The following is a 25,742-nucleotide window of genomic DNA, read 5'->3' as shown; positions in this document are numbered from 1 at the left end:
TCTGCAGCACCGGGAGGTGATCCAGGTTGGGCAACTGTATGGCTGGAAGTGTCGTCCGCAGGTCACTGTTCATCAGGAGTTGAGCCGGCGACATTCCAGGGGTCGCCCTGTACGCAAGCAGCGCGAGGTTGATGTCAGAAGCAGAATCCGTGGCCTTGCAGATGAGCTGTTTCACAATGTGCATCCCTTATTCAACCTTCCCATTGGACTGTGGATAGTGTGGGCTGGAAGAGACATGTTTGAACTGGTATGACTTGACAAACGTAGACCACTCGTGGCTGTTGAAGCACGGGCCATTGTCACTCATGACAGTGAGTGGGATACCATGCCTGGGGAACGTCTCCTTACAGGCCTTGATGACGGACCGAGATGTGAGGTCTGAGAGCTTCACGACTTCAGGGTAATTGGAGAAATAGTCAATAATCAACACGTAGTCACGACCATTCGCACGAAAGAGGTCGATGCCAACCTTGGACCATGGGAAGGTCTCGATTTCATGCTGCTGGAGCGTCTCCTTGTTCTGCGCTGGCTGGAAGCGTTGACAGGTCACACAGTTGAGGACCATGTTCGAGATGTCCTGGCTAATACCGGGCCAGTAGACAGCCTGCCTGGCTCTGCGTCTGCACTTCTCGGTGCCCAGGTGTCCCTCATGGATTTGGCGGAGCACCAAGCTCTGGAGACTGAGTGGAATGACAATCCGGTCCAGCTTGAGGAGGATACCATCAATCACCGTCAAGTCGTCCTTTACATTGTAAAATTAAGGGCACTGCCCTTTCTGCCAGCCATTGGCGAGGTGGTGCACGACACGCTGCAAGAGGGGTCTTTGGCTGTCTCCTCGCGGATACGAACCACCTTCTCATCAGGTGCCGGGAAGGTGCTAGCACACAGCTGCATCTGTGATTCAATCTGCCGGATGATTTCCAGCGGTTCACTAGGCAATGTGATGGAGCGGGACAATGCATCAGCGATGATGAGCTTCTGGCCAGGCGTGTACACTCAGTCAAAGTTGTACCTTCTGAATTTGAGGAGGATGCGCTGCAACTGAGGCGTCATGTCGTTCAGGTCCTTGTGGATAATGTGGACCAGAGGCCTATGATCCGTCGCGACAGTGAATGTCGGCAGGCCGTAGACATAGTCGTGAAACTTGAGAATGCCAGTGAGAAGATCCAGGCATTCCTTCTCTATTTGCGCTTACCTTGTTTCAGTGTGTGTCATGGCCCTCGATGCGTAGGCTACCGGTGCCCAGGATGAAGTGTCATCGCGTTGAAGCAGCACCGCACCGATGCCACCCTGGCTCGCATCTGTCGAGATCTTTGTCTCCCTGTCTGGGTCGAAAAATGCCAAGACGGGTGCAGTGGTGAGCTTGGCTTTCAGCTCCAACCACTCTGCCTGATGTGCTGCCTTCCACTCAAAGGCAGTGGACTTTTTTACCAGGTTTCGTAGGGCCGTGGTGTGTGAGGCCAGGTTTGGGATGAACTTGCCCAGAAAATTGACCATGCCCAGGAAGCGCAACATCGCCTTCTTGTCTTCAGGGACCTTCATGGCTTCGATGGCCTTGACCTTGTCTGTGTCCGGGCGCACGCTCTGCTGAGAGATCTGGTCACCTAGGAACTTGAGTGTCGACATGCCAAAGCAACATTTGGACCTGTTCAGCTTCAGGCCATTGGCATGGACACGGCGGAATACCTGCTGGAGACAGGAAACATGCTCTTCGGGGGTCGGGGACCATATGATGATGTCGTCCACGTACACACGAACCCCTTAAATGCCCTCCATCATCTGCTCCATAATGCGATGGAAGATCTCCGATGCCGAGACAATGCCAAACGGCATGCGATGATAGCAGTAGCTACCAAATGGTATGTTGAACATGCAGAGCCTTCTGCTGGACTCATCCAGCTGGATTTGCCAAAATCCATGTGACGCATCTAACTTGGTGAAAAAACGTGCGTGTGCCATCTCACTGGTGAGTTCCTCCCACTTCGGGATGGGGTAGTGTTCACGCATTATATTCTTATTGAGATCCTTGGAATCAATGCAGATGCGCAGGTCTCCCGAAGGCTTTCTAACACATACCATCGAGCTGACCCAGTCAGTCGGTTCAGTTACCTTGGAAATCATACTCTGTTGCTGAAGATCCTTGAGCTGTGCCTTCAGGCGCTCCCTCAGTGGAGCCAGGACCCGGCGTGGTGCATGGACCACTGGCTTGGCATCAGGTCGTAGCAGAATCTTGTATCGATATGGCAGTGTGCCCATCCCGTTGGAGACTCAATTTTTGTTCGTCCGTGATGGATGGCATCGATGACGCGCCAAGGTAGGCCTTAAAACACCGCAGCCAGTGTGAAAAAATTTCCTTCACCTCCGTGGCCTGTGGATCGAGCTCCAGTCTGTCAGGTTTGAGGGCTGACTCCATAATCGTTTTTGTTCATACAGTTAATTAAATTGATGCGACCATCAATTCACTCAAGGACTCGTGTCGGAGTAAAACAGTGGTTTTAATTAACTATCAACTTTGCCTGCCTGCACCTGGTACATACGGATGACAGTCCCACAGGCCAGCTACTCTTATACTCCTTCAAAGGGGCGGGGCCAGGGGCAGAGCCCGTACATGCTCCAACATCCTCCAACATCTCCCCCTGTGGATGAAGCCATACAATGGCCCACAGATAAAACCCACAGGGTTAATAACATAGAACATAACTGGTGAATTAACTGTATTTACAAACATAGAACATAACTGGTGAATTAACTGTATTTACATTCACCACAGTCAGCAATATCACCAAAGTTGCAGGACAGCGCTAGCAGGCGGAGTTTAGTTAAGAAGGAGTTGAAAGATTCATCTTTACCTTGTAGACGCTGTTTGAATATGTAGCGCTCGAAGATTTCATTGGTGTCCACTTCACAGTGACTGTCAAACTTGTCCAGGGTGGTCGGAAACTTTGTCTTGTCCTGGCCTTCGGTGAAGTGAAAAGAGTTGAAGAGTTTGATGGCTTGATCACCCACTGTTGAGAGGAGAAGCGCGATCATCCTTGCATCAGATGTACCCACGAGGTCTGAAGCTTCGATGTACAGCAGAAACTTTTGCTTGAATGTTCGCCAGTTGGCACTGAGATTGCCAGAGGTCCTGAGCTGGTGAGGAGCCTGAATCTTCTCCATGGTGCCGGGATACATTCGTTGGTCGTCACGGAACGGACTCAAAGGCAGTGGACTTTTTTACCAGGTTTCGTAGGGCCGTGGTGTGTGAGGCCAGGTTTGGGATGAACTTGCCCAGCAAATTGACCATGCCCAGGAAGCGCAACACCGCCTTCTTGTCTTCAGGGACCTTCAGGGCTTCGATGGCCTTGACCTTGTCTGTGTCCGGGCGCACGCTCTGCTGAGAGATCTGGTCACCTAGGAACTTGAGTGGCGACATGCCAAAGCAACATTTGGACCTGTTCAGCTTCAGGCCATTGGCATGGACACGGCGGAATACCTGCTGGAGATGGGAAACATGCTCTTCAGGGGTCGTGGACCATATGATGATATCGTCCACGTACACACGAACCCCTTAAATGCCCTCCATCATCTGCTCCATAATGCGATGGAAGATCTCCGAAGCCGAGACAATGCCAAACGGCATGCGATGATAGCAGTAGCTACCAAACGGTGTGTTGAAGGTACAGAGCCTTCTGCTGGACTCATCCAGCTGGATTTGCCAAAATCCATGTGACGCATCTAACTTGGTGAAAAAACGTGCGTGTGCCATCTCACTGGTGAGTTCCTCCCGCTTCGGGATGGGGTAGTGTTCACGCATTATATTCTTATTGAGATCCTTGGGATCAATGTAGATGCGCAGGTCTCCCGAAGGCTTTCTAACACATACCATCGAGCTGACCCAGTCAGTCGGTTCAGTTACCTTGGAAATGATGCCCTGTTGCTGAAGATCCTTGAGCTGTGCCTTAAGGCGCTCCCTCAGTGGAGCCAGGACCCGGCGTGGTGCATGGACCACTGGCTTGGCATCAGGTCGTAGCAGAATCTTGTATCGATATGACAGCGTGCCCATCCCGTCGAACACATCCGGATACTGAATGAGGATGTCGTCAATGGTGGCCTGAAGATCCACATTGGAGGATGTTGTTGTGTAAACCCGCTGCACGAGGTTCAGCTGCTTGCAGGCCTGCGCGCCAAGTAGGGATGCTCTGTCTGGCTTGACAATTTCAAAACGTAACCGTGCATGGGTGCTCCGGTTGGAGACGAGTAGGTGGCAGGATCCCAGTGCCGTGATGGCATTTCCGTTGTTGTCCAGGAGCCTGCAGGCTGCTGGAAGGACCTTGAGGGGGCTTCATGATGTGTTTGAAATCTGCCTATGAGAGGAGGTTGGCAGAAGCACCTGTGTCCAGCTCAAACTGGATGGAGCAGTGGTTGACCTGCATCACCGCACGCCATTCGTCCGCAGAATCCACAGCGAGGATGGAATGAATTTGTGATGAGTTGGATGGGGCATATTCACATTTGGTAATGATGTCCACACAGTAGGCGGAGTCCAGGCATTCTTCCTCTGGATCCATTGTGCTGCCAGGATCAGAATCCTGTAATCGTTGTTGAACACTCTGAACGCGCCGTCGTCGGAATTGGGAGCGCTGGTGGTGCAGACCTGCACAAGGCTGCATAGTGTCCAGGCTTCCCGCAGTTTAAACATCGCCTGCCTCTTGCAGGGGAGTGTTTCTTTAAGTGGGCGTTGCCGCAGTTTGAGCACGTTATGACATCGGCGTCCTGACACTCCGCGCGTCGTCGCACATGCGCAGTTCGAGTGTTGGCCGCTTCGTTATCCCGTTCGCATCGCGCATGCATGGGGCCCCAGGAAAAGTGTGCAAAATGGCCGCTTTCATCAATGCTGAGGCGCTGCATCCGGGAGATGGCCTGCACACTCTCTGCCTTGTGGGAGGCAAGTTTCTCATTTAAGCCGATTTGTACTGGGCATAGCGATTTTTGGCGTGCTCATGCACTGTGCATGTTTCAATCGCAACTGGCAGTGTCATATGCTTGATTTTCAGTAGCTGCTCTCTCAGAGGATCAGAGTGAACTCCAAAAACGATTTGGTCTCTGATCATGGAGTCAGTGATGCGACCATCAATTCACTCAAGAACTCGTCTTGGAGTAAAACAGTGGTTTTAATTAATTATCAACTTTGCCTGCCTGCGACTGGTACATACTGAGGACAGTCCCACAAGCCAACTACTCTTATACTCCTTCAAAGGGGCGGAGCCATTGGCGGAGCCCGTACATGCTCCAACATCCTCCAACATCTCCCCCTGTGGGTGAAGCCATACAATGACCCACAGATAAAACACAAAGGGTTAATAACATAGAACATAACTGGTGAATTAACTGTATTTACAAACATAGAACATAACTGGTGAATTAACTGTATTTACATTCACCACATTCACCCCTTGTAAAAAAAATAAAGTCCGGCAGGGGTGATGGGTCACAAGTTCAGCCAGCCTGGCGCCCGGATCGTACGCTGCGACCTCCGAAGCACTGGTGTTGCAGCTGCCTCAGGTGGCTGGGGAAGTGAGTCCGGTGCAGCCCCAAGGGTGGACTCCGGGAGCAGCTCTTCCTGAGCATCATTCCTGCGGACTGGTGTGCCGGGTGGAAGGGAGCGCGGGAGCCAAATGGGCGTGGGGACGCTGGGCATGGGAGAAAGAGCGGGGTACAGCGCGGGTGGTACTGTGGACGTGGTGGTGGCGGAGCCTGCGGGTGCAAGGTCTCGGAGGGAGACGGTACCCTGTTGACCATCGCGGTGCTCAACATATGCGTGGTGCGGGTTTGAGTGCAGGAGCTGGACCCTCTCTACCAGGGTATCGGTCTTATGGATCCGAACATGTTTCTGGAGGATAACCAGACCCGGTGCCATCAGCCAGGGTGGGAGCGAGGCCCCTGAGTTTATCCCCCTAGGGAAAATAAAGAAGCGGTCATGAGGAGTCTGGTTTGTGGCAGTGCAAAGGAGGGACTTAATAGCATGGAACGCAATGGGGAGGACTTCCTGCAAGTGGGAAACCAGGAGATTTCTGGCCGTAGGGTCAGTAGGACGGTCTTTCAGACCGTCGCGTTCTCCCTCTCCACCTGTCCGTTTCCCCGGGGGTTGTAATTGGTAGTCCTGCTCGAGGCGATGCCTTTACTGAGCAGGTACTGACGCAGTTCGTCGCTCATTAACGACGAGCCCCTGTCGCTGTGAACGTAGTTGAGGAAACCAAACAGGGTGAAGACACTGTGCAGGGCTCTGATAACAGTGGGGGGTGGTCATATATGGGGAACGGGATGGCAAACGGGAAACGGGAGAAATCATCAATAATATTGAGAAAGTAGGTATTGCGGTTATTCGAGGGGAGGGGTCCTTTTAAATCGATACTGAGGCGTTCAAAGGGCCGCGACACCTTCACCAGCTGGGCCTTATCTGGTCGATAGCAGTGTGGTTTACACTCCGCACAGATTTGGCTGTCCCTGGTTACAACTTTGACCTCCTCGGTGGAGTAGTGCAGGTTGCGGGCCTTGATATAATGGGAGAGCCGGGTGGCAGAGGTCGTCGTGGATAGCCCGTAGTCGGTCCTCTTGTGCATTGGCGCATGTGTCGCGGGACAGGGCATCTGGGGACTCGTTGAGCTTCCCAGGATGATAGGTGGAGAGTTCGATTCTCCACCTCAAGATCTTATTGTTCTGGATTTTGCCCCGCTGCATATTGTCAAACATGAAGGCTACCGATCGTTGGTCGGTGACGAGGGTAAACTTCCTACCAGCGAGGTAGTGCCTCCAGTGCCGCACGGCTTCCACGATGGCTTGAGCCTCTTTTTCGACCGAGGAGTGTCGAAGTTCAGAGGCGGTGAGGGTGCGTGAAAAAAACGCAACCGGTCTGCCTGCTTGATTGAGAGTGGCGGCGAGAGCCACCTCTGATGCGTCGCTCTCCACCTGAAAGGGGACGGACTCGTCCACCACGTGCATCGCGGCTTTGGCGATGTCCGCCTTGATGCAGTTGAAGGCCTGGCGGGCCTCGGCTGCCAGAGGGAAAAGGGTGGCCTTAAATAGTGGGCGGGCTTTGTCCGCATACTGGGGGACCCACTGGGCGTAGTAGGAAAGAAATCCAAGGCACCCCTTGAGGGCCTTGGGACAGTGAGGGAGAGGGAGTTGTAAGAGGGGGCGCATACGGTCAGGGTCGGGCCCTAGGACTCTGTTCTCCACGACGTAGCCGAGGATGGCTAGCCTGGTGGTGCGGAAACACATTTCTCCTTATTTTTGGTGAGATTAAGTTTTGGGGCAGTTTGGAGAAATCGGTGGAGGTTGGCGTCGTGGTCCTGCTGATCATGGCCGCAGATGGTGACCTTGTCCAAGTACGGAAACGTGGCCCACAGCCTGTACTGGTCCACCTTTCGGTCCATTGCTCGTTGGAACACTGAAACCCCGTTCAGTGACGCCAAAAGGGACCCGGAGGAAATGAAAAAGGCGGCCGTCTGCCTCAAACGCCGTGTAGTGGCGATCCTCCGGACAGATTGGGAGCTGGTGGTATGCAGACTTCAGATCCACCATGGAGAACACGCGGCAGTGAACGATCTGATTGACCATGTCTGCAATCCAGGGAAGGGGGTACGCATCAAGTTGCGTATTCCGGTTAATGGTCTGGCTGTAATCAACCACCTTCCGGAGCTTCTCCCCAGTCTTGACGACCACCACCTGAGCTCTCCAGGGGCTATTGCTGGCCTCTATGACTCCTTCCCGCAAGAGACGCAGGACCTCAGAACGAATAAATATTCTGTCCTGCATGCTATATCGCCTGCTGCGAGTGGCTACTGGCTTGCAATCAGCGGTGAGATTAGCGAAGAGGGAAGGAGGGTCGGCTTTCAGAGTGGCTAGGCAGCACACAGTGAGATGGGGGCAGGGGTCCGCCAAAGCTAAGCATCAGGCTCTTGAGATTACATTGAAAATCGAGCCCGAAAAGGAGGGGGGCGCAGAGGTCTAGGAGCACGTACAGCTGGAAATTTGTGTACTCAGTGCTCTGTACCGCTAAGGTTACCGTAGTGCACCCTCGGACTTGTACCGAGTGCGACCCGGAGGCGAGGGAAATTGTTTGTTGCGCCGGGAATATCGGGAGCGAGCAACGGCTTACCAGATCCGGGTGCATGAAACTCTCGGTGCTCCCGGAGTCGAACAGGAAAGGTGTCTCGTACCCGTTAATCCGGGCGGCCATCATTGAGTTCACGAGGTGCTTGGGTCGCGACTGGTCCAAGGTGACTGCGCTGAGTTGAGGGTAACCGGCGGCGTGGTCAGCTGTGGTGGGGCGGCCCCCCGGTGACTCTCCGAGCAGGTGGTACGCGTCGAGCGGCGTAGCAGATGGCATCCAAGATGGCGGCCCCCATTGATCAAGTGTGGCGGGCGTCGAGGAAAATGGGGTCCAAGATGGTGGCCCCCATGGATCGCATGTGGCCGGCCGTGTGGGGGAGGATGGCCAAAATGGCGGCCCCCGTGAGTAACACGTGCTGTGTGGAGTCGGAGTCAGCAGGCCGCTGCCACATTGCGAGGTCTGCAGGCCTGAGAGTCGAAAGTCCGGGTCTGAGAGTTCGCGTGCTTAGACTTGGTGAGGCAGACCTTGACGAAGTGCCCTTTTCGGCCGCAACTGTTGCAGTGCGCGTTGCGGGCCGGGCAGTGCTGTCGAGGGTGTGGAGGCTGGCCGCAAAAATAACAAGGCAACCCCCCATGATGAGCGGGTGGGCGCGCAGCACCGACCTGGGGTAGTCTCTGGTCGGGAGCCCACGAGGGGGTCGAGTGTTCGGCCGGAAATGCAGTGAGGCTCTGGAAAGCGACCTCCAGTGAAGTCGTCAGTTTCACCGTCTCGTCCAGGTCCTGAGCCCCTTTCTCGAGCAGTCGCTGCCGCACGTAATTTGATCTGACCCCCGCAACGTAGACATCTCGGACGGCAAGCTTCATGTGCTGAGTGGCCGTAACGGCCTGATAGTTGCAGTTGCGCGCAAGGGCTTTGAGGTCGCGCAGATCGTCGTCGAGTGACTCCCCGGGGCGCTGGCGTCGACTAGTGAGAATATGTCGCGCATAGATCTCGTTCACAGGCCGCACATAGATGCGCTCAAGGATTGCGAGAGCGGTGGTATATGAGGTGGCCTCTTCGAGTTGCACAGAAATGTGGTAACTCACCAGTGCATGGGGGAGACTCATTTTTTGTTCGTCCGTGATGGATGGCATCGACGACGCGCCAAGGTAGGCCTTAAAACACCACACCCAGTGTGAAAAAATTTCCTTCGTCTCCGTGGCTTGTGCATCGAGCTCCAGTCTGTCAGGTTTGAGGGCTGACTCCATAATCGTTTTTGTTCATACAGTTAATTAAATTGATGCGACCATCAATTCACTCAAGGACTCATGTCGGAGTAAAACAGTGGTTTTAATGAACTATCAACTTTGCCTGCCTGCGACTGGTACATACTGAGGACAGTCCCACAGGCCAGCTCTTATACTCCTTCAAAGGGGTGGAGCCATGGGCAGAGCCCGTACATGCTCCAACATCCTCCAACATCTCCCCCTGTGGATGAAGCCATACAATGGCCCACAGATAAAACCCACAGGGTTAATAACATAGAACATAACTGGTGAATTAACTGTATTTACAAACATAGAACATAACTGGTGAATTAACTGTATTTACATTCACCACAGTCAGCAATATCACCAAAGTTACAGGACAGCACTAGCAGACGGAGTTTAGTTAAGAAGGAGTTGAAAGATTCATCTTTACCTTGTAGACGCTGTTTGAATATGTAGCGCTCGAAGATTTCATTGATGTCCACTTCACAGTGACTGTCAAACTTGTCCAGGATGGTCTGAAACTTTGTCTTGTCCTGGCCTTTGGTGAAGTGAAAAGAGTTGAAGAGTTTGATGGCTTGATCACCCACTGTTGAGAGGAGAAGCACGATCTTCCTTGCATCAGATGCACCCACAAGGTCTGAAGCTTCGATGTACAGCAGAAACTTTTGCTTGAATGTTCGCCAGTTGGCACTGAGATTGCCAGAGGTCCTGAGCTGGTGAGGAGCCTGAATCTTCTCCATGGTGCCAGGATACATTCGCTGGTCGTCACGGAACGGACTGAGGTAAACCACCTAAATTAAGCTGTCTCCTGGTAGCATGTTGTGTTATGTACTCTGGAATAACACAGGCTGCAACTGGATGCAGCTTTAACCAAAAGATACTCCAGACCTTGAAGTTAGTTCAATCTGATTTATTGAACCAGTAGCACAGTTAGCACAGTTCTCTATGAGTTCGACTCTCTGCTAACCTAAGTAAGGTTACTCTGTCTGACTGAACCAGACTAGCTCTTAGCCATATGCTGAAGGTGTGATACTGTACATACACCCTGAATCACTCTGTAGATGTTCAAAAGTGGAACGAGGAGGAGTGTGAGCACCTTGTGCCTTTGAAAGTGAGATACCACCCCTGAGTGTCCTGCTCATTGGTCATGTCCTGTTCTCTGAGTTCATTAGCTGCCTGTCTGTGCCTGTCTGTATATCATTATCTGCATGTCTGCATATCATAACAGGTCCTTTAAATCTACCTGATTTACAGCAACCAATGGTGGAAAAATGGTCTGTGCTCAGCAAAGGGATATTAGAGGGAACATTTGTGGAGAGCAGGCAAAATGCAATGTCAATCAGCATGTAATCCGGATTTGGTACCATCAGTGTCCCTTTGGGCCTTATTGCACTGGCTATTGCCCTCAACCAATCACAACTGAACTTGTGCTCAGCAGCAGGAAGAAGAACTCAACACCAACACAATTTAAAGAGTTCATCAATAACTTGCAGTTTAAATGTTGATGGATTTCTCCTGATTGTTTGTGGATATTCTGGGTATTTCAAGGAGTTATTGCATTTGCTGAAATCTGCAGGGAGTGGTGCTGCACATAGGGAAGATGTTGGTTGTAACGACAAGGGTTCTGGCCACAGCATGTTCACCCAGTCTTGCCACTGGTGCTACCATTGCAATTCACCTTGAGTTGCAGCATGAAGGAGAGAGAGAGAGATGGAGCAGAGGTAACAATTAAGGGACCATGCTGCTCACAGAGAAAAGAAAGGATTTCAGCAGAAGGCCTTATCCACCTTGGGTTTCTGGGAGCACTTCTCCACCTCGGCCAGGAACAATGGGCTGGATTCTCCGCACCCAGATGCCAAAATCGCGTCCGGTGCCGGGGCAGAGAATCCACTTCCGCGCATGGAATCTGGACCGGCGCCAGTTCCCCAATTCTCCGGGCCCCGACAACGCCGCGCCGTGTATCCCCACCTGCGGCCATTGCTGGACGCCCGCCCCACCATTCTCCGCCCCCGACCGGCCGAAGTCCCGGCGGCGTGGATCTAATGTGGTCCTGACGTTCGGGATAATCGCATGATGGCTTTGCACTCAATCTGCGGCTGCCATGGTTGGGGGGGTCCGATCGGAGGGCAGGGGGGGGCCTCATAAGGGACCGGGCTATTTTTAGGTGGGCGGTCAGGGTCGGGCACACGCCCGATCGGGGGCACTAATTAGGAGGTCCAGCTCTGCCATCTGAGTCCGTCATGGAGCACAGCGTGGTCGCCGCCATGCACATGTACGGCCTCTGACCCGGAAGTGCGGGGGCCCGTACCTGCAACTAAGGCTGCTAGATTCACGACGAGTCCCTGTTAACCCCCTGCAGGGCTATGAATAAGTGGCCTTTTCACGGCAGTTTTTCCAGCATGAAAGGCCAGTTTTTACGACGGCGTGGAGACATAGTCCCAAAAACGGTGAATCCCGCCCAATGTGTCTCTCATCTGCATTTTATGAAAGAGGTGTCACAGAACTCTACCCACCTCTTGCATCCAGACCTGCAACTGTGTAGCCGGGCAAGGGTGACTCTGCCAGTGTCTGAGAAGGTGATGGTTGCCCGATATTTCTTCATGTTAGGATCTTACCACATTGGAGCAGGCAACATATCCAGCCTCTCTCAGTTCGCTGTATATTTCTGCATCAGGGAGGTGATTGAGGGTCTTTCTGCTGGGGAGTTAACTTCACTGCCTTCGCTATGAACAGAGAAAGGTGGATGCAGTGTGCACAGGGCTTTCCCAGGATAATGAGTTTCACGTGGTACAAGATGTCATCAACTGCACACACGTGGCTTTGGAGGTTCACGATCTAAATGCTGAGATGTATCAAAACCGCTGATTGTGTACTTATTGTGTGACACAAAGCACATGTTGCTGAATCCACACTGACAGCAGTCACAATTCTGTACCAGTCTCCTGTTCCCTCAATCATTCATCCAACATATCAAAGCAGAAGGTGACCACTGGGTGACATGGGCTATTTGCCCCACACCTGGTGCATGGGTCCACTCTATAACCCAATTGCATGTGACCAGCATTCATATAATGAGCACCATACTGCCAAGAGAAACATCATTGTGCATAGTGTTGTGCATAGTGTTGTGAGCACCACAGCAATCGTTCTCTTGCCTCGATCATTCTGTCGGAGCCGTCTAGTCATCGCTGGAGAAGGTGCAGACTTTTGATAATCTTCTCCGTACTCTTTGACCTGGTCATGAAGTGGTGTTTTAATGGTGACAGGATGAGGTAGGGACAACCAATCTGCTCCCAGTGTTAGTCAGTTGTTGAAACCTTTTAACAAAATCAGCGTGCTCATATTTTTCCACAGTCTATTTTGAACACCATGTTGGTCAAGCTTCAGGAAACATGACAGGTAAAAGGAGGTGATAAGATTCAGATTCATCGGGCAAGTGCATTTATGGCATTGCTTTTAGACAAGGAGGAGCAGGAATGTTTCCTCCAGGCTCAATAAATATTTCTCAGCTCCACAATCTCCCATGACAGCAACCCCAACTGGCTCGTGATCTCTGGCTTTCCCCTGACCTTTGACCCCCGATCTCCTGCAATAGCCCCTGCTATCCAGAACAATGCTCTGCACATCTTCCACTACACCAACAACCACCCCACCCCCAACAACTGCAAAACTAACCTGATCCTGGGCAACATTTTGTTCCAGAGAACATTCACATCTGACACACGTCCGAGCCAAAAGAGAAAATGCTGGAACATCTCAGCAGGTCTGGCAGCATCTGTAAGGAGAGCAAAGAGCTTACGTTTCGAATCCAGATGACCCTTTGTCAAAGCTAAAAGGCATAGAAAGTGGGAGATATTTATATTGTAGGGTGAGGGACTGAAAGACCAGTCATAGCCACAGAAACCAAGGGAAAAGAGTGCTAATGGCGGTCCCCAGAGAGAATAAAAAGTGTGAAAGGCCAAACAGCAGAAAAACTAAAATCAGAGGGTAAACTGTGGCAGATGTAGATAGAACATAGAACATAGAACATTACAGCGCAGTACAGGCCCTTTGGCCCTCGATGTTGCGCCGACCTGTGAAACCACTCTTAAGCCCATCTACACTATTCCCTTATCGTCCATATGTCTATCCAATGACCATTTGAATGCCCTTAGTGTTGGCGAGTCCACTACTGTTGCAGGCAGGGCATTCCACGCCCTTACTACTCTCTGAGTAAAGAACCTACCTCTGACATCTGTCTTATATCTATCTCCCCTCAATTTAAAACTATGTCCCCTCATGCTAGACATCACCATCCGAGGAAAACGGCTCTCACTGTTCACCCTATCCAATCCTCTGCTCATCGTGTATGCCTCCATTAAGTCACCTCTTAACCTTCTTCTCTCTAACAAAAACAGCCTCAAGTCCCTCAGCCTTTCCTCATAAGATCTTCCCTCCATACCAGGCAACAATCTGGTAAATCTCCTCTGCACCCTTTCCAATGCTTCCACATCCTTCCTATAATGCGGCGACCAGAATTGCACGCAATACTCCAAATGCGGCCGCACCAGAATTTTGTACAGCTGCAACATGACTTCAGTAAGGCCTTTGACAAGGTCCCTCATGGTAGACTAGTACAAAAGGTGAAGTCACACGGGATCAGGGGTGAGCTGGCAAGGTGGATACAGAACTGGCTAGGTCATAGAAGGCAGAGAGTAGCAATGGAAGGATGCTTTTCTCATTGGAGGGCTGTGACCAGTGGTGTTCCACAGGGATCAGTGCTGGGACCTTTGCTGTTTGTAGTATATATAAATGATTTGGAGGAAAATGTAACTGGTCTGATTAGTAAGTTTGCAGACGACACAAAGGTTGGTGGAATTGCGGATAGCGATGAGCACTGTCAGAGGATACAGCAGGATTTAGATTGTTTGGAGACTTGGGCGGAGAGATGGCAGATGGAGTTTAATCCAGACAAATGTGAGGTAATGCATTTTGGAAGGTCTAATGCAGGTAGGGAATATACAGTGAATGGTAGAACCCTCAAGAGTATTGAAAGTCAAAGAGATCTAGGAGTACAGGTCCACAGGTCACTGAAAGAGGCAACACAGGTGGAGAAGGTAGTCAAGAAGGCATACGGCATGCTTGCCTTCATTGGCCGGGGCATTGAGTATAAGAATTGGTAAGTCATGTTGCAGCTGTGTAGAACCTTAGTTGGGCCACACTTGGAGTAGAGTATTCAATTCTGGTCGCCACACTACCAGAAGGATGTGGAGGCTTTAGAGAGGGTGCAGAAGAGATTTACCAGAATGTTGCCTGGTATGGAGGGCATTAGCTATGAGGAGCGGTTGAATAAACTCGGTTTGGTCTCACTGCAACGAAGGAGGTTGAGGGGCGACCTGATAGAGGTCTACAAAATTATGAGGGGCATAGACAGAGTGGATAGTCAGAGGCTTTTCCCCGGGGTAGAGGGGTCAATTACTAGGGGGCATAGGTTTAAGGTGAGAGGGGCAAGGTTTAGAGTAGATGTACGAGGCAAGTTTTTTACGCAGAGGGTAGTGGGTGCCTGGAACTCGCTACCGGAGGAGGTGGTGGAAGCAGGGACGATAGTGACATTTAAGGGGCATCTTGACAAATACATGAATAGGATGGGAATAGAGGGATACGGACCCAGGAAGTGTAGAAGATTGTAGTTTAGCCGGGCAGCATGGTCGGCACGGGCTTGGAGGGCCGAAGGGCCTGTTCCTGTGCTGTACATTTCTTTGTTCTTTGTTCTTATGACCTCATGGCTCCGAAACTCAATCCTTCTACCAATAAAAGCTAACACACCGCACGCCTTCTTAACAACCCTCTCAACCTGAGTGGCAACTTTCAGGGATCTATGTACATGGGCACCGAGATCGCTCTGCTCATCCACACTGCCAAGAATCTTACCATTAGCCCAGTACTCTGTCTTCCTGGTATTCCTTCCAAAATGAATCACCTCACACTTTTCTGCATTAAACTCCATTTGCCACCTCTCAGCCCAGCACTGCAGCTTATCTATGTCCCTCTGTAACTTGTAACATCCTTCCGCACTGTACACAACTCCACCGACTTTAGTGGCATCTGCAAATTTACTCACCCATCCTTTTACGCCCTCCTCCAGGTCATTTCTAAAAATGACAAACAGCAGTGGCCCCAAAACAGATCCTTGTGGTACACCACTAGTAACTGGACTCCAGTCTGAACACTTCCCATCAACCACCACCCTTTGTCTTCTTCCAGCTAGCCAATTTCTGATCCAAACTGCTAAATCTCCCTGAATCCCATGCTTCCGTATTTTCTACAGTAGCCTACCGTGGGGAACCTTATCAAACGCTTTACTGAAGTCCATATACACCACATCAACTGCTTTACCCTCATCCACCTGTTTGGTCACCTTCTCAAAGAACTCAATAAGGTTTGTGAAGCACGACCTACCCTTCACAAAACCGTGTTGACTATGTCTAATCAAATTGTTCCTTTCCAGATGATTATACACCCTATCTCTTATAAACCTTTCCAAGATTTTGCCACAACAGAAGTAAGGCTCACTGGTCTATCGTTACCGGGGTTGTCTCTACTCTCCTTCTTGAACAAGGAGACAACATTTGCTATCCTCCAGTCTCCTGGCACTATTCCTGTAGATAAGATGACTTAAAGATCAAAGTCAAAGGCTCAGCAATCTCCTCCCTAGCTTCCCAGAGAATCCTAGGATAAATCCCATCCGGCCCAGGAGACTTATCTATTTTCACACTTTCCAGAATTGTTAACACCTCCTCTTTATGAACTTCAAGCCCTTCTAGTCTAGTAGCCTGAATCTCAGTATTCTCCTCGGCAACATTGTCTTTTTCCTGTGTGAATAGTGACGAAAAATATTCATTTAGCACCTCTCCTATCTCCTCGGACTCCAAGCACAACTTCCCACTACCGTCCTTGACTGGCCCTACTCTTACCCTAGTCATTCTTTTATTCCTGACGTATCTATAGAAAGCTTTAGGGTTATCCTTGATCCTACCTGCCAAAGACTTCTCCTGTCCCCTCCTGGCTCTTCTTAGCTCTCTCTTTAGGTCCTTCCTAGCTAACTTGTAACTCTCGAGCGCCCTAACTGAACCTTCATGTCTCATCTTTACATAAGCCTCCTTCTTCCTCTTGACAAGTGTTTCGACTGCCTTAGTAAACCACGGTTCCCTTGCTCGACCACTTCCTGCCTGCCTGACAGGTACATACTTATCAAGGACACGCAGGACTTCCGGGTGCGGCGATGATCAGCTGAGTCGCACGTTTCGGCAGCTCCCTGTGAAACGGACTTTTGGGCTCTTGATAGGAGCCCCAACGGCAATTTTAACGGCTAAAAGTACTGTGCGGTAAACCGGAAGGGAATCCCCCCTGGATACGGATGGAAAAAGGAGGAGAGAGTGGCCAGATTGCAGTGGATCCTTTAGAACAGCGGCAAGGAAGGCAAGTAAAAACCAAGATGGCGTCGGAAGGTGGCAGTTTAACATGGGGCCCTGAACAACAAGAGTTCTTGAAATGCTGTGTGGAAGAGATCAAAAAGGAAATGAAGAAAGAGCTGTTGGCCCCGATACTACAGGCGATCGAAGGGCTAAAGGAGGAACAAAAGACCCAGGAGCGGGAGCTTCGGGTCGTGAAGGCAAAGGCAGCCGAGAATGAGGACGATATACAGGGCCTGGTGGTGAAGACGGAGACGCAGGAGGCACATCAGAAGCGATGTGTGGAAAGGTTGGAGGCACTGGAAAACAACGCAAGGAGGAACAACCTGAGGATTCTTGGTCTTCCTGAAGGTGTGGAGGGAGCGGACGTCGGGGCATATGTGAGCACGATGCTGCACTCGTTAATGGGAGCGGAGGCCCCGGCGTGTCCGTTGGAGGTGGAGGGAGCATACCGAGTGATGGCGCGAGGACCGAGAGCAGGAGAAATTCCCAGAGCCATAGTGGTGAGATTCCTCCGTTTTAAGGATAGAGAAATGGTCCTTAGATGGGCGAAGAAAACTCGGAGCAGTAAATGGGAGAACGCGGTGATCCGCGTTTATCAAGACTGGAGTGCGGAGGTGGCGAGAAGGAGGGCGAGCTTTAATCGGGCCAAGGCGGTGCTTCATAAAAAGAAGATAACATTTGGAATGCTGCAACCGGCAAGACTGTGGGTCACATATCGAGGGAGGCACCACTACTTTGAGACGGCGGATGAAGCGTGGACTTTTATTGTGGAAGAAAAACTGGAATGAGCGGGTTATTAAAAAGAACGTTCGAACAAAGTGGTGGGGTGAATGTGGGGGGCAAAGAGGGGTTTTATGTACTAATCCTGCGATGTGGTAACTTTTCTCTCTCCCACAGGTGGTGATGGGGGGAGGAGGGGAGGTGGAGGAGATGGGGCGTTGGCCATTGGGGGCGGGGCCAAGGGAGAAGCGCGGGCTTGGTTCCCGCGCTATGATAATCATGGCGGGAATAGAGAAGCAGGAAGGAGGGGGCGTCGCACGGTGTGAGCCGAGGTCACGGGGGAAGCCGAGGTCAGCCAGAGTTTGCTGACTTCTGGGAGCAACATGGGGGGAGTAATTACGCTAGCCGGGGATCTAGCGGGGGGGGGGGGGTGGGAGGGGGGAATTACTGGGTTGCTGCTGCTGGGGAGAGGGGGGAGCTGGTATGGGAGAGGATGGGCGGGGGGGCACCGCCTGGGGGAGATACAGCTGCGTGGGAACCGGGTGAGGAGCTGGAAAAAGGTGATGGCTAATCGACAAGGGGGGGGGGGGTAGGAAGCCCCCCAACTCGGCTGATCACGTGGAACGTGAGAGGGCTGAACGGGCCGATAAAGAGGGCACGGGTACTCACACACCTTAAGAAACTTAAGGCAGATGTGGTTATGTTACAGGAAACGCACCTGAAACTGATAGACCAGGTTAGGCTACGCAAAGGATGGGTGGGGCAGGTGTTCCATTCGGGGCTAGATGCGAAAAACAGGGGGGTGGCTATATTAGTGGGGAAGCGGGTAATGTTCGAGGCAAAGACTATAGTGGCGGATAACGGGGGCAGATACGTGATGGTGAGTGGCAAACTACAGGGGGAGACGGTGGTTTTGGTAAACGTATATGCCCCGAACTGGGATGATGCCAATTTTATGAGGCGGATGCTAGGACGCATTCCGGACCTAGAGATGGGAAAGCTGATAATGGGGGGAGATTTTAATACGGTGTTGGAACCAGGGCTGGATAGGTCGAAGTCCAGGACTGGAAGGAGGCCGGCAGCAGCCAAGGTACTTAAAGATTTTATGGAGCAGATGGGAGGTGTAGACCCGTGGAGATTTAGCAGACCTAGGAGTAAGGAGTTCTCGTTTTTCTCCTATGTCCATAAAGTCTACTCGCGAATAGACTTTTTTGTGCTGGGTAGGGCATTGATCCCGAAGGTGAGGGGAACGGAGTATACGGCTATAGCCATTTCGGATCACGCTCCACACTGGGTGGACTTGGAGATAGGGGAGGAAACAGGAGGGCGCCCACCCTGGAGAATGGACATGGGACTAATGGCAGATGAGGGGGTGTGTCTAAGGGTGAGGGGGTGCATTGAAAAGTACTTGGAACTCAATGATAATGGGGAGGTCCAGGTGGGAGTGGTCTGGGAGGCGTTGAAGGCGGTGGTTAGAGGGGAGCTGATATCAATAAGGGCACATAAAGGGAAGCAGGAGAGTAAGGAACGGGAGCGCTTGCTGCAAGAACTTTTGAGGGTGGACAAACAATATGCGGAAGCACCGGAGGAGGGACTGTACAGGGAAAGGCAAAGGCTACATGTAGAATTTGACTTGCTGACTACAGGCACTGCAGAGGCACAATGGAGGAAGGCACAGGGTGTACAGTACGAATATGGGGAGAAGGCGAGCAGGTTGCTGGCACACCAATTGAGGAAAAGGGGAGCAGCGAGGGAAATAGGGGGAGTGAGGGATGAGGAAGGAGAGATGGAGCGGGGAGCGGAGAGAGTGAATGGAGTGTTCAAGACATTTTATAAAAAATTATATGAAGCTCAACCCCCGGATGGGAGGGAGAGAATGATGGGCTTCTTGGATCGGCTGGAATTTCCCAAGGTGGAAGAGCAGGAAAGGGTGGGACTGGGAGCACAGATCGAGGTAGAAGAAGTGGTGAAAGGAATTAGGAGCATGCAGGCGGGAAAGGCCCCGGGACCGGATGGATTCCTAGTCGAATTCTATAGAAAATATGTGGACTTGCTCGCCCCGGTACTGACGAGGACCTTTAATGAGGCAAAGGAAAGGGGACAACTGCCCCCGACTATGTCTGAAGCAACGATATCGCTTCTCTTAAAGAAGGAAAAGGACCCGCTACAATGCGGGTCCTATAGACCTATTTCCCTCCTAAATGTAGATGCCAAGGTCCTGGCCAAGGTAATGGCAATGAGAATAGAGGAATGTGTCCCGGGGGTGGTCCACGAGGACCAAACTGGGTTTGTGAAGGGGAGACAGCTGAACACGAATATACGGAGGTTGTTAGGGGTAATGATGATGGCCCCACCAGAGGGAGAAACGGAGATAGTAGTGGCGATGGATGCCGAGAAAGCATTTGATAGAGTGGAGTGGGATTATTTGTGGGAGGTGTTAAGGAGATTTGGTTTTGGAGAGGGGTATGTTAGATGGGTGCAGCTGTTGTATAGGGCCCCAGTGGCGAGCGTGGTCACGAATGGACGGGGATCTGCATATTTTCGGCTCCATAGAGGGACAAGGCAGGGATGCCCTCTGTCCCCATTATTGTTTGCACTGGCGATTGAGCCCCTGGCGATAGCGTTGAGGGGTTCCAAGAAGTGGAGGGGAGTACTTAGGGGAGGAGAAGAGCACCGGGTATCTTTGTATGCGGACGATTTGCTACTATACGTGGCGGACCCGGCGGAGGGGATGCCAGAAATAATGTGGATACTTGGGGAGTTTGGATATAAATTGAACATGGGGAAAAGTGAGTTGTTTGTGGTGCATCCAGGGGAGCAGAGTAGAGAAATAGAGGACCTACCATTGAGGAAGGTAACAAGGGACTTTCGTTACCTGGGGATCCAGATAGCTAAGAATTGGGGCACATTGCATAGGTTAAATTTAACGCGGTTGGTGGAACAGATGGAGGAGGATTTCAAGAGATGGGATATGGTATCCCTGTCAATGGCAGGGAGGGTGCAGGCGGTTAAGATGGTGGTCCTCCCGAGATTCCTCTTTGTGTTTCAGTGCCTCCCGGTGGTGATCACGAAGGCTTTTTTTAAAAGGATTGAAAAGAGCATCATGGGTTTTGTGTGGGCCGGGAAGACCCCGAGAGTGAGGAAGGGATTCTTACAGCGTAGCAGGGATAGTGGGGGGCTGGCACTACCGAGCCTAAGTGAGTATTATTGGGCCGCTAATATTTCAATGGAGAGTAAGTGGATGGGAGAGGAGGAGGGAGCGGCGTGGAAGAGATTAGAGAGGGCGTCCTGTAGGGGGACTAGCCTACAGGCTATGGTGACAGCCCCATTGCCGTTCTCACCGAGGAACTACACCACAAGCCCGGTGGTGGTGGCTACACTGAAGATTTGGGGACAGTGGAGACGGCATAGGGGAAAGACTGGAGCCTTGGGGGGGTCCCCGATAAGAAACAACCATAGGTTTGCCCCGGGGGGAATGGATGGGGGATATGGAATGTGGCAAAGAGCAGGAATAACGCAACTGAAAGATCTGTTTGTGGATGGGAAGTTCGCGAGTCTGGGAGCGCTGACCGAGAAATATGGGTTGCCCCAAGGGAATGCATTCAGGTATATGCAACTGAGGGCTTTTGCGAGGCAACAGGTGAGGGAATTCCCGCAGCTCCCGACACAAGAGGTGCAGGACAGAGTGATCTCAAAGACATGGGTAGGGGATGGCAAGGTGTCAGACATATATAGGGAAATGAGGGACGAAGGGGAGACTATGGTAGATGAACTAAAAGGGAAATGGGAAGAAGAGCTGGGGGAGGAGATCGAGGAGGGGCTGTGGGCAGATGCCCTAAGCAGGGTAAACTCGTCGTCCTCGTGTGCCAGGCTAAGCCTGATTCAGTTTAAGGTATTGCACAGGGCACATATGACTGGAGCACGGCTCAATAAATTTTTTGGGGTGGAGGATAGGTGTGCGAGGTGCTCGAGAAGCCCAGCGAATCATACCCATATGTTTTGGTCATGCCCGGCACTACAGAGGTTTTGGATGGGGGTGACAAAGGTGCTTTCAAAAGTAGTAGGAGTCCGGGTCGAACCAAGCTGGGGGTTGGCTATATTTGGGGTTGCACAAGAGCCGGGAGTGCAGGAGGCGAGAGAGGCCGATGTTTTGGCCTTTGCGTCCCTAGTAGCCCGGCGCAGGATATTGCTAATGTGGAAAGAAGCCAAGCCCCCGGGGGTGGAGACCTGGATAAATGCCATGGCGGGGTTTATAAAGCTGGAGCGGATTAAGTTCGTCCTAAGGGGGTCGGCTCAAGGGTTCACCAGGCGGTGGCAACCGTTCGTCGAATACCTCGCAGAAAGATAGACGGAATGGGAAAAAGAAGGCAGCAGCAGCAGCCCAGGATCGGGGGGGGGGGGGGGGAGGGGAGGGGGGAGGGGGGAGGAGGAACCAGAAGGACTCTCAGGGTTGTTAATATATACTGTATAGTATGTATAGGTTGTTGCTACAGATAATTATATATTGGACTGTTAAATTATATTTTTGGAGAGTGTTACTTGTGACAAGGCAGTTGCCAATTAGGGCTAGTTTTCATTTTTGTTATTTATTATTTATTCGTTTTTTGTTTATAAAATAGGTCATTGTTATTTGTGTTGTTATAATATTGTGTAAAGGATGCACAATGTACTGTGTTGGTTGACCAAAAAGTTTCAATAAAATATTTAATAAAAAAAAAAAATCAAGGACACGCAGTAGCTGTTCCTTGAACAAGCTCCACATTTCCATTGTGCCCATCCCCTGCAGTTTTCCTCTCCATCCGATGCATCCTAAGTCTTGCCTCATCGCATCATAATTGCCTTTCCCCCAAATATAACTCTTGCCCTGCGGTATATACCTATCCCTTTCCATCACTAAAGTAAACGTAATTGAATTGTGGTCACTATCACCAAAGTGCTCACCGACCTCCAAATCTAACACCTGTCCTGGTTAATTACCCAGTACCAAATCCAATATGGCCTCACCTCTCGTTGGCCTATCTACATACTGTGTCAGGAAACCCTCCTGCACACATTGGACAAAAACGGACCCATCTAAAGTACACAAACTATCGCGTTTCCAGTCAATATTTGGAAAGTTAAAGTCCCCCATAACAACTACCCAGTTGCTTTCGCTCCTATCCAGAATCATCTTTGCAATCCTTTCCTCTACATCTCTGGAACTTTTCGGAGGCCTATAGAAAACTCCTAACAGGGTGACCTCTCCTTTCCTGTTTCTAACCTCAGCCCATACTACCTCAGTCGACAAGTCCTCATCAAACGTCCTTTCTGCCACCGTAATACTGTCCTTGACTAACAATGCCACCCCTCCCCCTCTTTGACCACCTTCCCTGAGCTTACTGAAATATCTAAACCCTGGCACCTGCAACAACCATTCCTGTCCCTGCTCTATCCATGTCTCCGAAATGGCCACAACATCGAAGTCCCAGGTTCGCAAGTTCACCCACCTTATTCCGGATGCTCCTGGCATTGAAGAAGACACACTTTAAACCACCTTCCTGCCTGCCGGTACACTCCTGCAACTTTGAAACCTTACTCATGACCTCACTACTCTCAACCTCCTGTATACTGGAGCTACAATTCAGGTTCCCAAGCCCCTGCTGAACTAGTTTAAACCCTCCCGAAGAGCATGAGCAAATTTCCCCCCTAGGATATTGGTGCCCCTCTGGTCCAGGTGTAGACCATCCCGTTTGTAAAGGTCCCACCGACCCCAGAATGAGCCCCAATTATCCAGAAATCTGAAACCCTCCCTCCTGCACCATCCCTGTAGCCACGTGTTCAACTCCTCTCTTTCCCTATTCCTCGTCTCGCTATCACGTGGCACGGGTAACAACCCAGAGATAATAACTCTGTTTGTCCTCGATCTAAGTTTCCACCCTCGCTCCCTGAATTCCTGCCTTACATCCCTATCCCTTTTCCTACCTATGTCGTTGGTACCTATGTGGACCACGACTTGTGGCTGCTCCCCCTCCCCCTTAAGGATCCCGAAAACACAATCCGAGACATCACGCACCCTGGCACCTGGGAGGCGGGGGGAGGGGGGAAATGGGTGGGATAGAGGTAAAATGAGAAAAAAGGGGGGAAGGGGTGAAAAGGTATGGAAAGTGGGATAAGATAGGGGACAGAGTGCGGGGGGAAATAAATACACAGAAAGACAAGAAAGAAATAAAAGGTAAAAGACAGTTGAAATGAAATGGAATGAAAACAAAGGGGTCGAGGTGGGGTCGAGCTAATCATCTGAAGTTGTTCAATTCGATGTTGAGACCGGAAGGCTGTAGCGTGCCTAACTGGAACATGAGATACTGTCCCTCCAGTTTGAGTTGAGCTTCTCTGGAACATTGCAGCAGGCCAAGGACAGACATGTGGGCATGGGAGCAGGGTCTTGTGTTAAAATGGCAAGCAACGGGTGGGTCAGGATCCTGAACGTGCACAGATCGAAGGTGCACAGACCGAATGTCCGAGCCAGGCAGGCGGGCAGCTGACGTCAAGGTCAGGATCCTATTTTTAAAAATGTTTACTGACCAGTGCCTCCTCTATGTTTTATTGGCCCATAACTTCCTTCCCTGGAGTGTAATACCCCAGAGATAATGCAGAAGATGAGCTGAAGGAATCCCTGTAAGTGTCAACGCAAGCAAGGCATTGGTGTTGGCTGGAAGTTTAAACTTGTGATGGGCAATTACCCTGCGCTGGGAAGCATCCAATACGCCGATCAGAGACTTCTGATGGTTCAAAAACACTTAGCAGAATAGTTACCCAGAAATGATTAAAGTCACTTCAAACTCCTGGGTTACTTTGGTACTGATCCCCCCACTGGTCTGACTCATTACCCCCAACCTCCTTCAGTGGCTGGTGTCATGATATTCAAACACACACATCATGATGGACACACTAACAGGCAAATCAGAGTACACAACACCACAACCAATCACAGACAAGAACACCAACCACATAAAAAGCACGAGCACGACACCTGGAGGTCAGTAGGTCTGGGGAGAAGGGAACAGAAAGAGCTGATGAAACACCACAAGCAGGGAGCCCCCCACGTGCAGAGTGCAAAGACCAAGTTGTAAATAGTGAGTTTAAATAAAGAAGTGTTGTACCATATGCAACTGTGTTGGCTCATCTGTGTGTCAGAACACCCAACACCACATGGTACAGGAGTGGATCGATACCTGCCTACTAACCTGCCATTCTGGACATGGACCACACCGGCAAACCGCAGCCGATGCAAGTCACGGGGAACCTAGGCACCAACTGGAAGCTCTACAGGCAGCGATTTGACCTGTACATCCGTGCCACCGAAAAACAGAATGCCTCGGATGATTCGAAGATTGCAATGCTCCTCTTCTACGCAGGCCCCCACCCGAACGATGTCTTTAATTCACTGGTGTTCGAAGAAGGCGAAAACCAGGCCAAATATGACACGGTCATCCTCAAACTGGACCAGCACTTTCAAACTGAAGTAAACGAAACTTTTGAAAGATACATCTTTCAGCAACGCCTGCAAGGTAAGGAGGAGCTTTTTCAACCCTTTTTGACGCACCTCCGGATTCTAGCGCAGTCCTGCGGTTACGGCACCACTACAGAGTCCATGATCAGGGACCAGATTGTTTTTGGCGTTGCCTCTAGTGGCCTACGCCAGCAGCTTCTTAAAATAAAGAGCCTCACCTTAGCGTCTGCTGTGGAAGCCTGTGTCCTCCATGAAAATGCTACCTGCCGTTTTGCCCGATTTCAGGCGTCCGAGTTGGCACGGAGGGGGTCCCCAGCCGTCGAATCGGCAAGCCAGGCCGCCCACGACGTTGAACGCATCCAGGCCGTCGATTTCTTCCCGCCCCACGGCCCGGACGACAGCGGCCGCTTCCCGCGCTTTTCGCGGTCTCCCGCGCAGGTGCGCGCCAAAAATAACGGCCACAACGAGGGACGCACTGCGCAGGCGCGCCCACCGCAAGATCGCACTGCGCATGCGCAGTGGCGCAACGAACGCCGTGACGTCATGACGTGCAGAAATTGTGGAGGTCTACACTTAAAAGGGCAATGTCCTGCAAAATACCGACAGTGCAACAGATGTGCCATGATAGGCCACTACGCAGCCCGCTGTCGTGCGGCTCAACCCATGGATCCGGCGCATCCTCGACAACCTCGCACACGAGTCAGGACCGTCCAGCCCACGCATCAAGACTTCCA

General features: G+C 51.3%; 1 long non-coding RNA gene across 1 annotated transcript in view; it reads right to left on the bottom strand.

Annotated features, from left to right (window-relative positions):
- Positions 1 to 25,742, bottom strand: part of LOC140387727 (uncharacterized) — a 142,640-nt gene that overhangs the window by 75,881 nt on the left and 41,017 nt on the right. Inside the window, exon 2 of the long non-coding RNA XR_011933979.1 lies at positions 13,021 to 13,120. This is a non-coding gene — a long non-coding RNA (uncharacterized lncRNA). The remainder of the gene's footprint in view (positions 1 to 13,020; positions 13,121 to 25,742) is intronic.

Source organism: Scyliorhinus torazame, chromosome 13 (assembly GCF_047496885.1).
Source record: "Scyliorhinus torazame isolate Kashiwa2021f chromosome 13, sScyTor2.1, whole genome shotgun sequence".
NCBI lineage: Eukaryota > Metazoa > Chordata > Chondrichthyes > Carcharhiniformes > Scyliorhinidae > Scyliorhinus > Scyliorhinus torazame.
The sequence above is the reverse complement of the archived record's forward strand: the minus strand, read 5'-3'. Positions and strand labels throughout refer to the sequence as shown.